The sequence below is a fragment of the Mesocricetus auratus genome, unplaced genomic scaffold (assembly GCF_017639785.1).
Source record: "Mesocricetus auratus isolate SY011 unplaced genomic scaffold, BCM_Maur_2.0 Super-Scaffold_100028, whole genome shotgun sequence".
In the NCBI taxonomy this organism is placed as follows: domain Eukaryota; kingdom Metazoa; phylum Chordata; class Mammalia; order Rodentia; family Cricetidae; genus Mesocricetus; species Mesocricetus auratus.
Window position 1 is genome coordinate 4,774,776 of NW_024429209.1, and position 10,457 is coordinate 4,785,232.

The window sequence follows — 10,457 nt, forward strand, 5'->3', positions numbered from 1 at the left end:
AACAATGATAACCTGAGATCAAATCCTAGGCCACATGGTAGAAGAAGAGAACCAACTCTTGGAAGTTGTCTTCTGATAGCTAAATGTACACCATGGCACATGTGTGTCCACCAAACACACGTGCATACATAAATAAGTCAACATTTAAAAAAAAATCACAAAGCCGGGCGTTGGTGGCGCACGCCTTTAATCCCAGCACTCGGGAGGCAGAGGCAGGCGGATCTCTGTGAGTTCGAGGCCAGCCTGGTTCTACAGAGTTCCAGGACAGCCTCCAAAGCCACAGAGAAACCCTGTCTCGAAAAACCAACCAAAAAAAAAAAAATCACAAGAAAGAGCCAGGTATGATGGCACACATCTTTAATCCCAGCACTCAGGAGCCAGGGGCAGTTAGATCTCTGTAAGTTTCAGGACAGCCAGGGATATGTATAGACCCAGTATAAAGAAAACCAAATCAAACCAAAACAAGAAAACATTGTTGAGCTATTTGCAAGAACTTTGTCTCCACTTGACTTCACTTGTCAATATATTCCTGCTTATAATATAGTGACAATTTTATGATTCATTCCTTATTTTCCATCAGGCTTTAGATTAAATGTCTTTTCTTCAGAGAAGGCCCTACTGTCCACCCTGGATAAATAGGTCACCGCTGTCACAACCTGCCTAGGGCTATGCCTATTTCCTTTGTAGCATTTACAATTTGAGGGGGAGGGGGTGTTTTGAGACAGGGTTTCTCTGTGCAACAGCCCTGGCTATCCTGGAACTCTCTTTGTAGAACAGCCTGGCCACCACCACCCGGCTGCCCTTATGATTTTTTCAACGATCAAATTTTCTGGCCTATTTGTTTTCATGTCCATTAAACTTTAACCAAGTTAGGGATCATGTCTGTCTTACACCTTTTATTTCTAGTGTATAGTCTGGCCCTTGATACAAAGTAGTTCCTCAGTAGATATTTTGGGTGGGTGCAAAGCTAGATGGGTAGATTAATGAAAAGTTGAGCGGATGGATAGACAGACAGGCAGATAGACGCATACATGGTAAATGAGTCCCAATTCGTGGGAGGGTAGATGGATATTTAGATGCATGAGGACATAGATGGGACAACAGGATGGATGACAAATGAAATGAAAGGAAGCTAATGTTCCACACTTATTTTCTGGCAAAACGGAAGCATGGAAAGGTGGATGGAATAAATGGTTTGGTAGAATGGAAGCTAGACATAAGGAAGGAGAGCCTTGCTGGCGGCTTAGCATTTCAGCTCTACTCCAGCAGAGGACGCTGCAGAGCCACGCGCACTGGCTGGGTGCAGCTGGAGACGGCAGGGCGCGCAGCCGCAGCTGGGTAGACGCTGCGGCGTTGAGGAGAGTCCTGCGCAGTCCTACACTGCGGCACTCGCGCTGTTTACCTCACATCTCAGCTCCGTAGGTGAGTCACGTCGGTTCTGCGCTCTTGGCCGCCTCCAAGGCCTTCGGTCTCCTTTAACTCGGGAAACCCAGGACCCCGGAGGCTAGTATGTGGGTTTGATCCTCCCACCCTTGCTGGCTGTGGACTTCTCGAGGTACGGGGAGGAGTTCGTTGGTGGGTTTGGACCTCGGCCTCTGGGGTCTGATGGTGGCCCAACCTCTGGGAAGATAGCCTGGGGGTGGGGTGGGGGGCGACTAGGGGACGTGGTGCCAATGCTCCTGGGCGGAGGTGGAGGGTTGGGGGCTGAGCGTCGGTGCCTTGGGCTTGATGTGGCATCCGAAGCCGTCTGTCCTTTTTTACATAGGGTTCTCGGATTGTTGTCCTGCGATCCGATGTGCATCCTTTCAAGTTGATGCCCAGGACCCTAGGACGCACTCCGGTGTGGCTCCTTGAGGTGAAACCCCATTCCCAGTGCTTGCTTCCCTGCCGGGCCTTAGCTGGGAGACCCTCTTGACACCACGAAGGATGATGAAGCTGGTCTGCGGCAGCCAACGCTCCTCCCCGCGACTCTTCGCACTCTCAGGTGGGAGCCACAGTCCAGGAAGCAGGAGTCCGGGTAAGTGCTGCGGGTGTACCCTGAAGCCAGAGTGCCACCTCTCCTTGGGCGTCAACAGAGGGGTGAGGTGGAGATCAACCAGGTTCTGATGACAGCCCAGCAAAGACCCTGTGCAGGGAAGCCTAGTGGGGAGCTGTGAATCCAGTTCCTTCCGTCTCAGATAGGGAAGCTGCAAAGACAGCTCTGTGTCTGGCTGTCTGGCCGCGTGGCACCTCTGCAGTTATCTGTGATGTGAATGAATCTGATTTCTCATTTTGACCCTAAACTGGTCTCCTTGTGGAGGGCAGGTAGGGTCTTATCTGAAATGATGATTGAGCAGGGTTGAGGTCTTCGGAGGCAGTGGTTTGACAATCAGCCAGTATTTTTCCACTTGAGGTTCTTTGACAGGAGACAGGATAAAGGAACCTTCTTGAACCGCTGCAGTTTATCATAGATCTGAAAAGTGCTCTGTCAATAGATGATTTGTTGTGCTTTGATACTGCCAACGTCTTTCTTTTTTCCATGAGAAAACGCTGCGTCACGGGAAAATGCTGCGTCATGGGAAAAGGCTGCGTCACGAGTAATCCAGCATCCCTGTATTTGTTCTATGTGGCGATTGCACTGGGACCTCTTCATGTGCTGCCCAGGACCAACTTAACCAGGTGACAGATACTTATTTAAGCGCTTCTTGTTTACTGCAGAACTGACACCTTGGTGCAGAGGGGCCACGAGAGGCATCTCTATCCCTATCCCGACAGGAAGCAGCGGGACAGCAGCGCTCCCATGGTAAGGTCTGTGCTTATGATGGCTGTTCCCCAGTCGTGTAGCTTGGTCTGTTCGTGGGGCTCCTAGAAGTGGGATCTGGGCCTGTCCCTGGCACTTGAACTGACTTTTGGGAACCTATTCCTCATGCTGGGATGCCTCACCCAGCCTTGATGGGGGGGGGGGGCTTGGTCCTGCCTCAACTTGATGGGACAAGATTTGTTGACTCCCATGGAAAGAGGAGTGAATGGGGGCAGGGGGGATGAGGAGGAGAGGAGGGAAGGAGGAAAAACTGTTGTTGGTATGTACAAACAAGCGAACAATTTAAATAAACAAATAAATAAAAAGATGGTGAAGGGGGGAATGCGCACAGGTTCCCCGGAACTAAATGGACAGAAGATGAAGGTGACTGCGTCCGGTGCCCCAGTTTCACTCTCCTTTGGGCAGCTGATGTACCTCTGATTCCTGTCGTGGGGGCTTGGGTCCTGAGTCTTCCATGATCCTCCTTGCTTTGGTGGGTTAGCAGCAGAGTTCTGAATCAGAAAGCAGGAAGGATGCTGCGTCATAACCCCTGTACCCAGGTCTGTCTGTAGTTAGTTTCTACTGCCGTAACGAAACACATGACCCAAGCCTCTTGGAGAGGAAAGGGTGTATTAGGCTCACACTTCTACATCACTATTCATCATTGAAGGAGGTCAGGACAAGAACTCAAACAGGGCCAGAACCTCGAGGCAGGAGCTGATGCAGAGGCCATGGAGGATGCTGCTTACTGGCTTTCTCCTCGTGGCTTCCCCATGGATGGCCCCACCCATAATGGGCTGTGTCCTCCCCCATCAATTAGTCATTAATTAAGAAATGACCCTAGAGGCTTGCCTACAGCTGGATCTTATGGAGGCATCTTCTCAACTGGGACTTCTTCCTTTAAGATAACTGTACTTTGTATCAAACTAACATTAAACTCGCCAGCACAAAGTCTTATGTTCCAGAAAGCAGAACAACTAGGCTGCTTTCCTCAGGGTCAGGAGCACCCCTCCCTCACCCAAGTTCCACAACCTAAGAACTCTTGAGGTGTGACTTCCTTCTGTCTCACCTGTTGGCCTTGTGGAAGGAATTTTTATAGGATTAGATGTACTTCCTCGGTCCTTGTATTCGGCTGAGCTGACTGCTCTCAGCTTCTGCATTTGACAGCAAGCCCTCTGCCCTCTCTGGCCTTGCATTTGTAAGTGATCAGGGGGAGCCCATGCCCTGGTCATTGGTAGTGCAGGCAGAGGAACCGTGGGAAGAACGGTCTTGTGTTTGGAAGGTCCACACCCGTGCCTTCTACTGCTGGAGGCTTTCCCATACTGTGATTTCTCAACTCTACACACACTTGGGCCTCTAGGGTACTGGAGCTACCCACACGTATGCCATTGCTGTCGTTGGGGCCTTTATTTCCTGCCCTGGGTATTAAGTTCTCCTAGATGACCAGCAAGGTCATTGTCAGTCCACAGTGGCACATTCCCACACACCTGCTGTTTGCACCCATTTCATCCTGTTGGGGGTTACTTAGTGGTATAATTGGTGGCAATTGCCCTGCTGTAGACCATACACAAGGTGCTTTGTAGGGGTCAGAGGGAGCAATGGGTTTGTTGTGGAAATGAGAGCCAACAGTTTTGGGATGCTTACTGTCTGTCAGCTCCTGTTCCAACCCCTTTCCTCATACGTGTCCTGCTGTGAGCAATGGCAAGCTGCGTGCTGTTATCAGTTTCATACTGTTTGCAGGTGAATCCAGTGTATGCAGGAGCATTATGGGAGTTGTCAGGAACATTCTAGACCCACCTGTACTTGAGGTAGATCTCGTGTCTAGTTCATTCTCTGGACTATGGGTCCCTTGCATCTGATACAGCACCATGCACGTTGTCAAGGGCGTTGAGTGATGAAATAAGGATAGACTAAACATGGAAAACCGGGTCTGTCACTCTTAGTCAAAGATCAACTCAGAACTTCATTTTCAGTATTTGAAAAATAAAGGAATGACAGAAATGACTTTTGTTCCACTTGGGCACACATGGTCTGTCCCAGTTCCTACTAGTTCCCAGCCTAGAGACCATGAGGCTTTATGGAGAGAAAGACCACTATGGGGGCCTGTGCTTGGCTGGCTGCTTTTCCTGGACTTAGGCTGCAGGCCTCTGGTATCTGCACCTCTTCTTGGCCTGATGTCTGTTCCCGTGTGTAGACCTGCATTTAGAAGTGACCAGGGACTTCCTGTGCTCTGGTCATCCATAATGCAGGGAGAGGAGTTGCTGAAAGCCATTTCCCGTGTTTGGAGGGTCCCCTCCTATCCCTCGCAAATGCTGGCGCTTTCACACACTCCTGCTTCATACTTGCCCAACATTTCAGCCTCCCTGTGGGACATGGGCTACTGTGTAAGTGTCCGTGATAGGAGGCATCTTGGTTTTCTTTTGTTTTGTCTGTTCATTTTGAGACAGGGCCCTGCTATGTAGCTCACCTGCCTCTGTCTCCCAAGTGCTAGGATTAAAAAAGATGTGTGCCACCATTCCTTTATAGGAGATATTTTGGTTGGCCTTCTCAGCTTGTCTCCCTGCTATCAGAGAGCAAGGTTTTGACTCTTTAGAATCTAGAAAGGTCAGGGTGAGTTAAACATAATGGGTGATATGTACTCACTACTACAAGGTTCATAGAGAAGCTATCTTTTTCTGTCTCTTTTTTTTTTGAGACAGGGTCTCTCTTTTTAGTTCTGCATCTTGCTTTGTAGCTAAGGCTGGCCTTGAACTCACAGAGATTCTCCTGCCTCTGTCTCTAGAGTGCTGGAATTAAAGGCGTGCAACACCATGCCTGGCAGAAGCCATCTTTTGGAGTTGGTGTACCTGAGTGGGCCTTTGAGGAAATGTGACTAAATGGATGAAAGGAGATTTGTTTTAGGAGGGGGGCATGAGAGGGACAGACTTTGGGGTTGAGATGCAGGCCACTAATGACCCCAGCAGGGAAGGCTGCAGGATAGAGGGACCTTGGTGGGAGGAGCCCTGAGAATGAGCCTCTGAACTGTGTCTTTGCCATTAATGACTGCTGCTCAGTTGTTCTGTAGGGAACTGTTCTAGACGAATAGGACTTGTTTTCATATTGACTCTATCCCTCATTAATTAGGAGCATTCTCACTGCCATCAGTGAGGGAGGATCAAATCAGTAAGACAGCGCAGGGAATGGGGCACTGAACGTCTCACCATGATCGCCTGCAGGAGTCTCTCTCAGGTGAGCTACTGCCAGATGACTGGGTCAGAATATGCATTTTGAAATGGAAATCATAAACTGCTGGCTTTGCCTGACTTTCTGCCTTAGGCTATGTTGGTGGTGTCCGTGGGTGCCACATAGCGAGGAGAACAAGGTTGCTGTCACACTGTGTGCCCCCCCCAGACCTTACTGCCCACCATGGAGGAACACCTTTTCACTTTGGTGAGTATGCAGAGGGAAGGGCTTTGACTCTAGAGACTTGGGGAACAAAGTTATCCCCTTAGAGCCACAGAATGCCATGTGGCACCAAGGTCCTTGTTCTCACAGGTGAGCACCAAGGTGAAACCAGGAATATTAAACACGCAGGGTCGTCTCTTCAAAGGGAGAGATGTATAACTGTTTTCCACCCAGAAGGCTGGGAGTGGATGTGTTTAATATTCTGCTGACCTTTGTGCTATCTGTATGACCAAGACCAAGCCAGAGCCTCCCCTAGATCCTTAAGATGTGACTTGTGGTCAATCAGTGGGGTGTGTGTGTGTGGTAATAATGTCTTTAATTCCAGCTTTTGTATGGCAGAGGCAGATGGATCTCTGAGTTCGAGGCTAGCCTGGTCTACAGAGTGAGTCCAGGACAGCCAGGGCTACACAGAGAAACTTTCTGTCTTGAAAAACCAAAAACAAATAAATAAAAATTTAAAAAACTGTCTCGTGTAGTCAATCTATAGAACCCATCATTATGGAGATGTCACATGTACTTTATTGTGCACACAGGATTGTGTTATCACCAGAAAACTGTTTCACCAAATTTTGCTGTGCTTAAATATGCCTAAAATAAACTACCTGGTGTCAGACTCTTGAAGTTTGAACCAACACTTAGCCGGGCGTTGGTGGCGCACGCCTTTAATCCCAGCACTTTGGGAGGCAGAGACAGGTGGATCTTTGAGTTAGAGGCCAGCCTGGTCTACAGAGTGAGTCCAGGACAGCCAGGATTACACAGAGAAACCCTGTCTCAAAAATAAAATAAAGTAAAATAAAATAAAAGTTTGAACCAACACTGGCTATTGAGTCATGTTGAACTAGACTTCCCTTTTGCCTCACCTGGATCATTACTCTCATGGCGGTTGTGGCATAAGCATGGCATGGCTACTAACATGGCGGTGGCAGCATAAGCATGGCATGGCTACCATCAGGGCACCCAGTGGTGATGTGAGCACAACTGGCGACCAACTCAACTCTTGGAGAAGGTAAGATTTTTCTTTTAATAGAATCGGGGTAGGAGTTCGGTCCTCTCGCCCAAGAGGTCACAACCGTAAGTAAGATAGTAAAATAAGCTTGGGTTCTTCTCAGTCCTCTGAGACAAAGCATTTGATACAGTTATTGAGATGTTTGTTAAGATCCAGAGAAACAAGATATTCAGAGCAATAGCTCTGCAGCTCCATACAAGTATCTGTAAAATTCAGTCCTTGGCTTCCTGAACAAGTAACACTGGAAATGCAGTCAGGCGGTGGTGGTCTACAGAGAAAGTTCTGGGATAGCCAGGGCTACACAGAGAAAAATCCTGTCTCAATAAACCAAAAAAGGAAATTGGAAATGGAGAGGAACTAATGTAAAAAAGGGCCCATTAAAGAGAAGATAAAATTCCAGTCAATTATTTTGCAAGCTGGAGTTAGTAGTAAATTGCTCGGAGGATCATTGAGAAAAGAATTTTTGTTTTTTCTGCAGGTCATGTGGACTCCACTGCTTCTCTGGTTTCCTGGAGGTAACCCAGACAAGCTTGGTCAGGGCATGTGCAATCTGATGGAAGAGGCATGCATCCATCTAGTGATACTCTCACAGTCTTAGCAAAATAAGGAATTTTATCTTGTCTTTCCATAAAAAAAAATGGAGACTTTCTCACTTCAGGCCTTTCAGGCACTGAGAGACCAAACACCACCCAGATTCCTTTGTATTTATGATTACTAAAATTTCATTTTTTAAATTTGTGTTTTTGTAAGACAACAAAAAAATTAAAAATAGCAATGTGATTTAAGGTGAGAAAATAGGTCAAATTGGAATCAATAAAATGTTTTAGAATGTTTCTTCTGGATAATACAGTGGCCAAGGACTGAAAACAATCTCATGTTTCTTAAATTTCCTTGGAAGGGTAGAAGGGGTTAAACCAGAGATGTAATCAATATGAGTTAGATTATTATAAAAATTTCACCTACAATTATTTTTGGTGCAGACTGAGAATCTGTGAAATGTAGTAAGAACTCGAGCCTTCTAGGAAGGTCCTCTACTGCGGAGCTGGTGTACTTTGATGTTGTTCACATTTTTGTTTGGTTTACAGTATTAGCTAGATATGTACGTTCGTGCTCACATGGGAAAACCCAATTGTTTTCTCCTTCAGAATTTTCTGTGATTGTTTCTCAGGTACTCCTGAATAACCTATTACCTAATAATGGGCAGTCTTTTCCAACTCAAGATTAAATTTTGCCTAAATTTAAAGATCCCAAATCTTATGTAAATAGCCTTAGGTTCAAATCTTTAAAGGTTAATGGCCGTTGTGAATTAAGTAAGTTCTACTTCTGTTTTAGTTTTGTGCTTGCCCTCGGTCTAACATAAATAATCAGACTCTTGAGCAGGGAGGAAGTTAGAGGAGGCTCATGAGAGCCTGTCCTCTATTGAAGGCTTAGTTTACATGGAATTCTAGTGAGTAATTGTAGTGAGTAGTTCTCATATCAGCTTGACATCTAGAACTAGGGCTGTCTGTGTCTAGGACCATCTCTATTGTCAGGTGTGTAGAGACCAACAAAGACATGCACAGTGCCTCTCCCTAGTCACCTGCAGAGCACAGTCCCAGACAGGACTTGGGGCCCTGGGGGGCTCCAGGAAAATACCATTGTGTCATATCTAGAACTTGATTTTGTCAACTGGGTCTTTATACATTGCCTTCCTAGGACTGCCATTACAACTAAAAACTGATAATGAACCTGCTTATACTAGCAAACACTTTAAAATTTTATAATTTATGGAATATTAATCACATTCCTGAAATCCCTTACAATCCACAGTGTCAAACTATTGTAAAACAACACACAATCAAACACTGACACACAAACTTAAATTCCCATGTACTATACTACATTTAGCTATACTGACTTTAATTTTTTTCACTGTAAAAGAGATAATGCTTTTTCTGCTTCCCATAAGCATTTTGCCCTAAAGGAGATACTACCTCAAGTATATGCTTAAAAAAATGTAAAAATCTAATCAATAGAAGGGCCCGATGGTCTAACATCGAGGCAAGGTTATGCTTATATCTTACAGAAAAGCAATGAAGTCCCAGATGACTCCTGCCCTGACACATCCAACAAGGACAGCATCACAGAGACCAGCAGACAAATGAAATGTCTAAAGATAGACAACAGATCCATCAAAAGGAGATGTCCCAAGAGAAAGAGTAAGCCAATAACTTGGAGAAACATCAAGATTTTAACCTGTCAAGCCAAGACTTTGGGGAAACCACAAGGACATAATTTTACTGACCCCCAAAATGATGCTGTTATGTCAACTGACTATATTACATGTTAATTCTCAGCCTGTCAGTACAGAATCCAAATGCCTTTTGCCAGGGGAGATGAAAGGCACACTTGTAAGAGAATATGATGTTGTTTTACCATGTTAAAAACTGTTTTTATCCTTTGGTACCAGTTGTCTAGACAAAAGATGGATACAATATCTAGTCACATGAATGGGGGGTATTTTGCTTGAATTAATCTAACTGATCAATCCAAATGTAATAATACAGATTTTGGCATAATTAGGTACTCTTTAGAAGGCTCTAATAGTGAAAATTATAATTGTATGAAGATGAAAAAGAATTTCTGATGTATTGGCTACTAAAGTTGAACCAAGGCTATCTGCTAGTTGTGTTGAATCTGGCTGCTTTCTTGCCTCACTCGGACCGTTACTCTGTTGGCCTTGGTGGTTGAAGAGACCACCACAGCCATGGTGGGTAAGACTTGGCTTCCTTCGTTCCAGCCAAGTTTCGTGTGGCCAGGCTATGTGCCTTCTTACCTATTCCTGGGTTAGGTTTTAGATTCATATCCTGAAGTTTTCCGTGCCATGTGCCACAATCCTCTTCCCCACCGTAATACATTTTGAAGAGTTCCTGCTGCTCGTTCTTGCCTCCATTTGTTTACTGATACCCTGTGCACCAGCACGGCTGGCTTAGCTCACTGAGAAGTCATACTTGGCGGTACTTTTCTAAGACTTGACTGGGGACTGTGAGACGGGGTCAGATTGGAGGTTGAACTAGAGGTGTGTCTTAGGGCAGAGACTAGGGCTTAGAGAGAAGGGATCTGTGGCATTTGACTTGGCTGAGGAACATTTGGGCTTTAACAGAGAAGCAGGCTTGGTGGACAGAGTTGGAGCCAGGGACTAAAGGCCTTGAGGAAGAAGGAGGATACTGAGCTCTGGATGGAAGGAAG

General features: G+C 46.1%; 1 long non-coding RNA gene and 2 other non-coding genes across 5 annotated transcripts; all 3 read left to right on the forward strand.

Moving 5' to 3' along the window:
* Nucleotides 1-1,319: 1,319 nt before the first annotated feature.
* On the forward strand, nucleotides 1,320-6,917 carry LOC106022199. Of its 3 annotated transcripts, none has more exons than XR_005871533.1 (5): nucleotides 1,320-1,422; nucleotides 1,766-2,017; nucleotides 2,698-2,782; nucleotides 5,903-6,007; nucleotides 6,095-6,917. It is a non-coding gene; the product is annotated as an uncharacterized LOC106022199 (long non-coding RNA). The 3 variants fall into 3 exon arrangements; XR_001197222.3 differs by having other exon boundaries at nucleotides 1,369-1,555; nucleotides 2,698-2,787; XR_002385481.2 differs by having other exon boundaries at nucleotides 1,370-1,555.
* Nucleotides 3,968-4,101, forward strand: LOC121134626. The gene has a single exon (XR_005871718.1). It is a non-coding gene; the product is annotated as a small nucleolar RNA SNORA71 (small nucleolar RNA).
* On the forward strand, nucleotides 4,974-5,107 carry LOC121134624. The gene has a single exon (XR_005871716.1). It is a non-coding gene; the product is annotated as a small nucleolar RNA SNORA71 (small nucleolar RNA).
* Nucleotides 6,918-10,457: the final 3,540 nt, after the last annotated feature.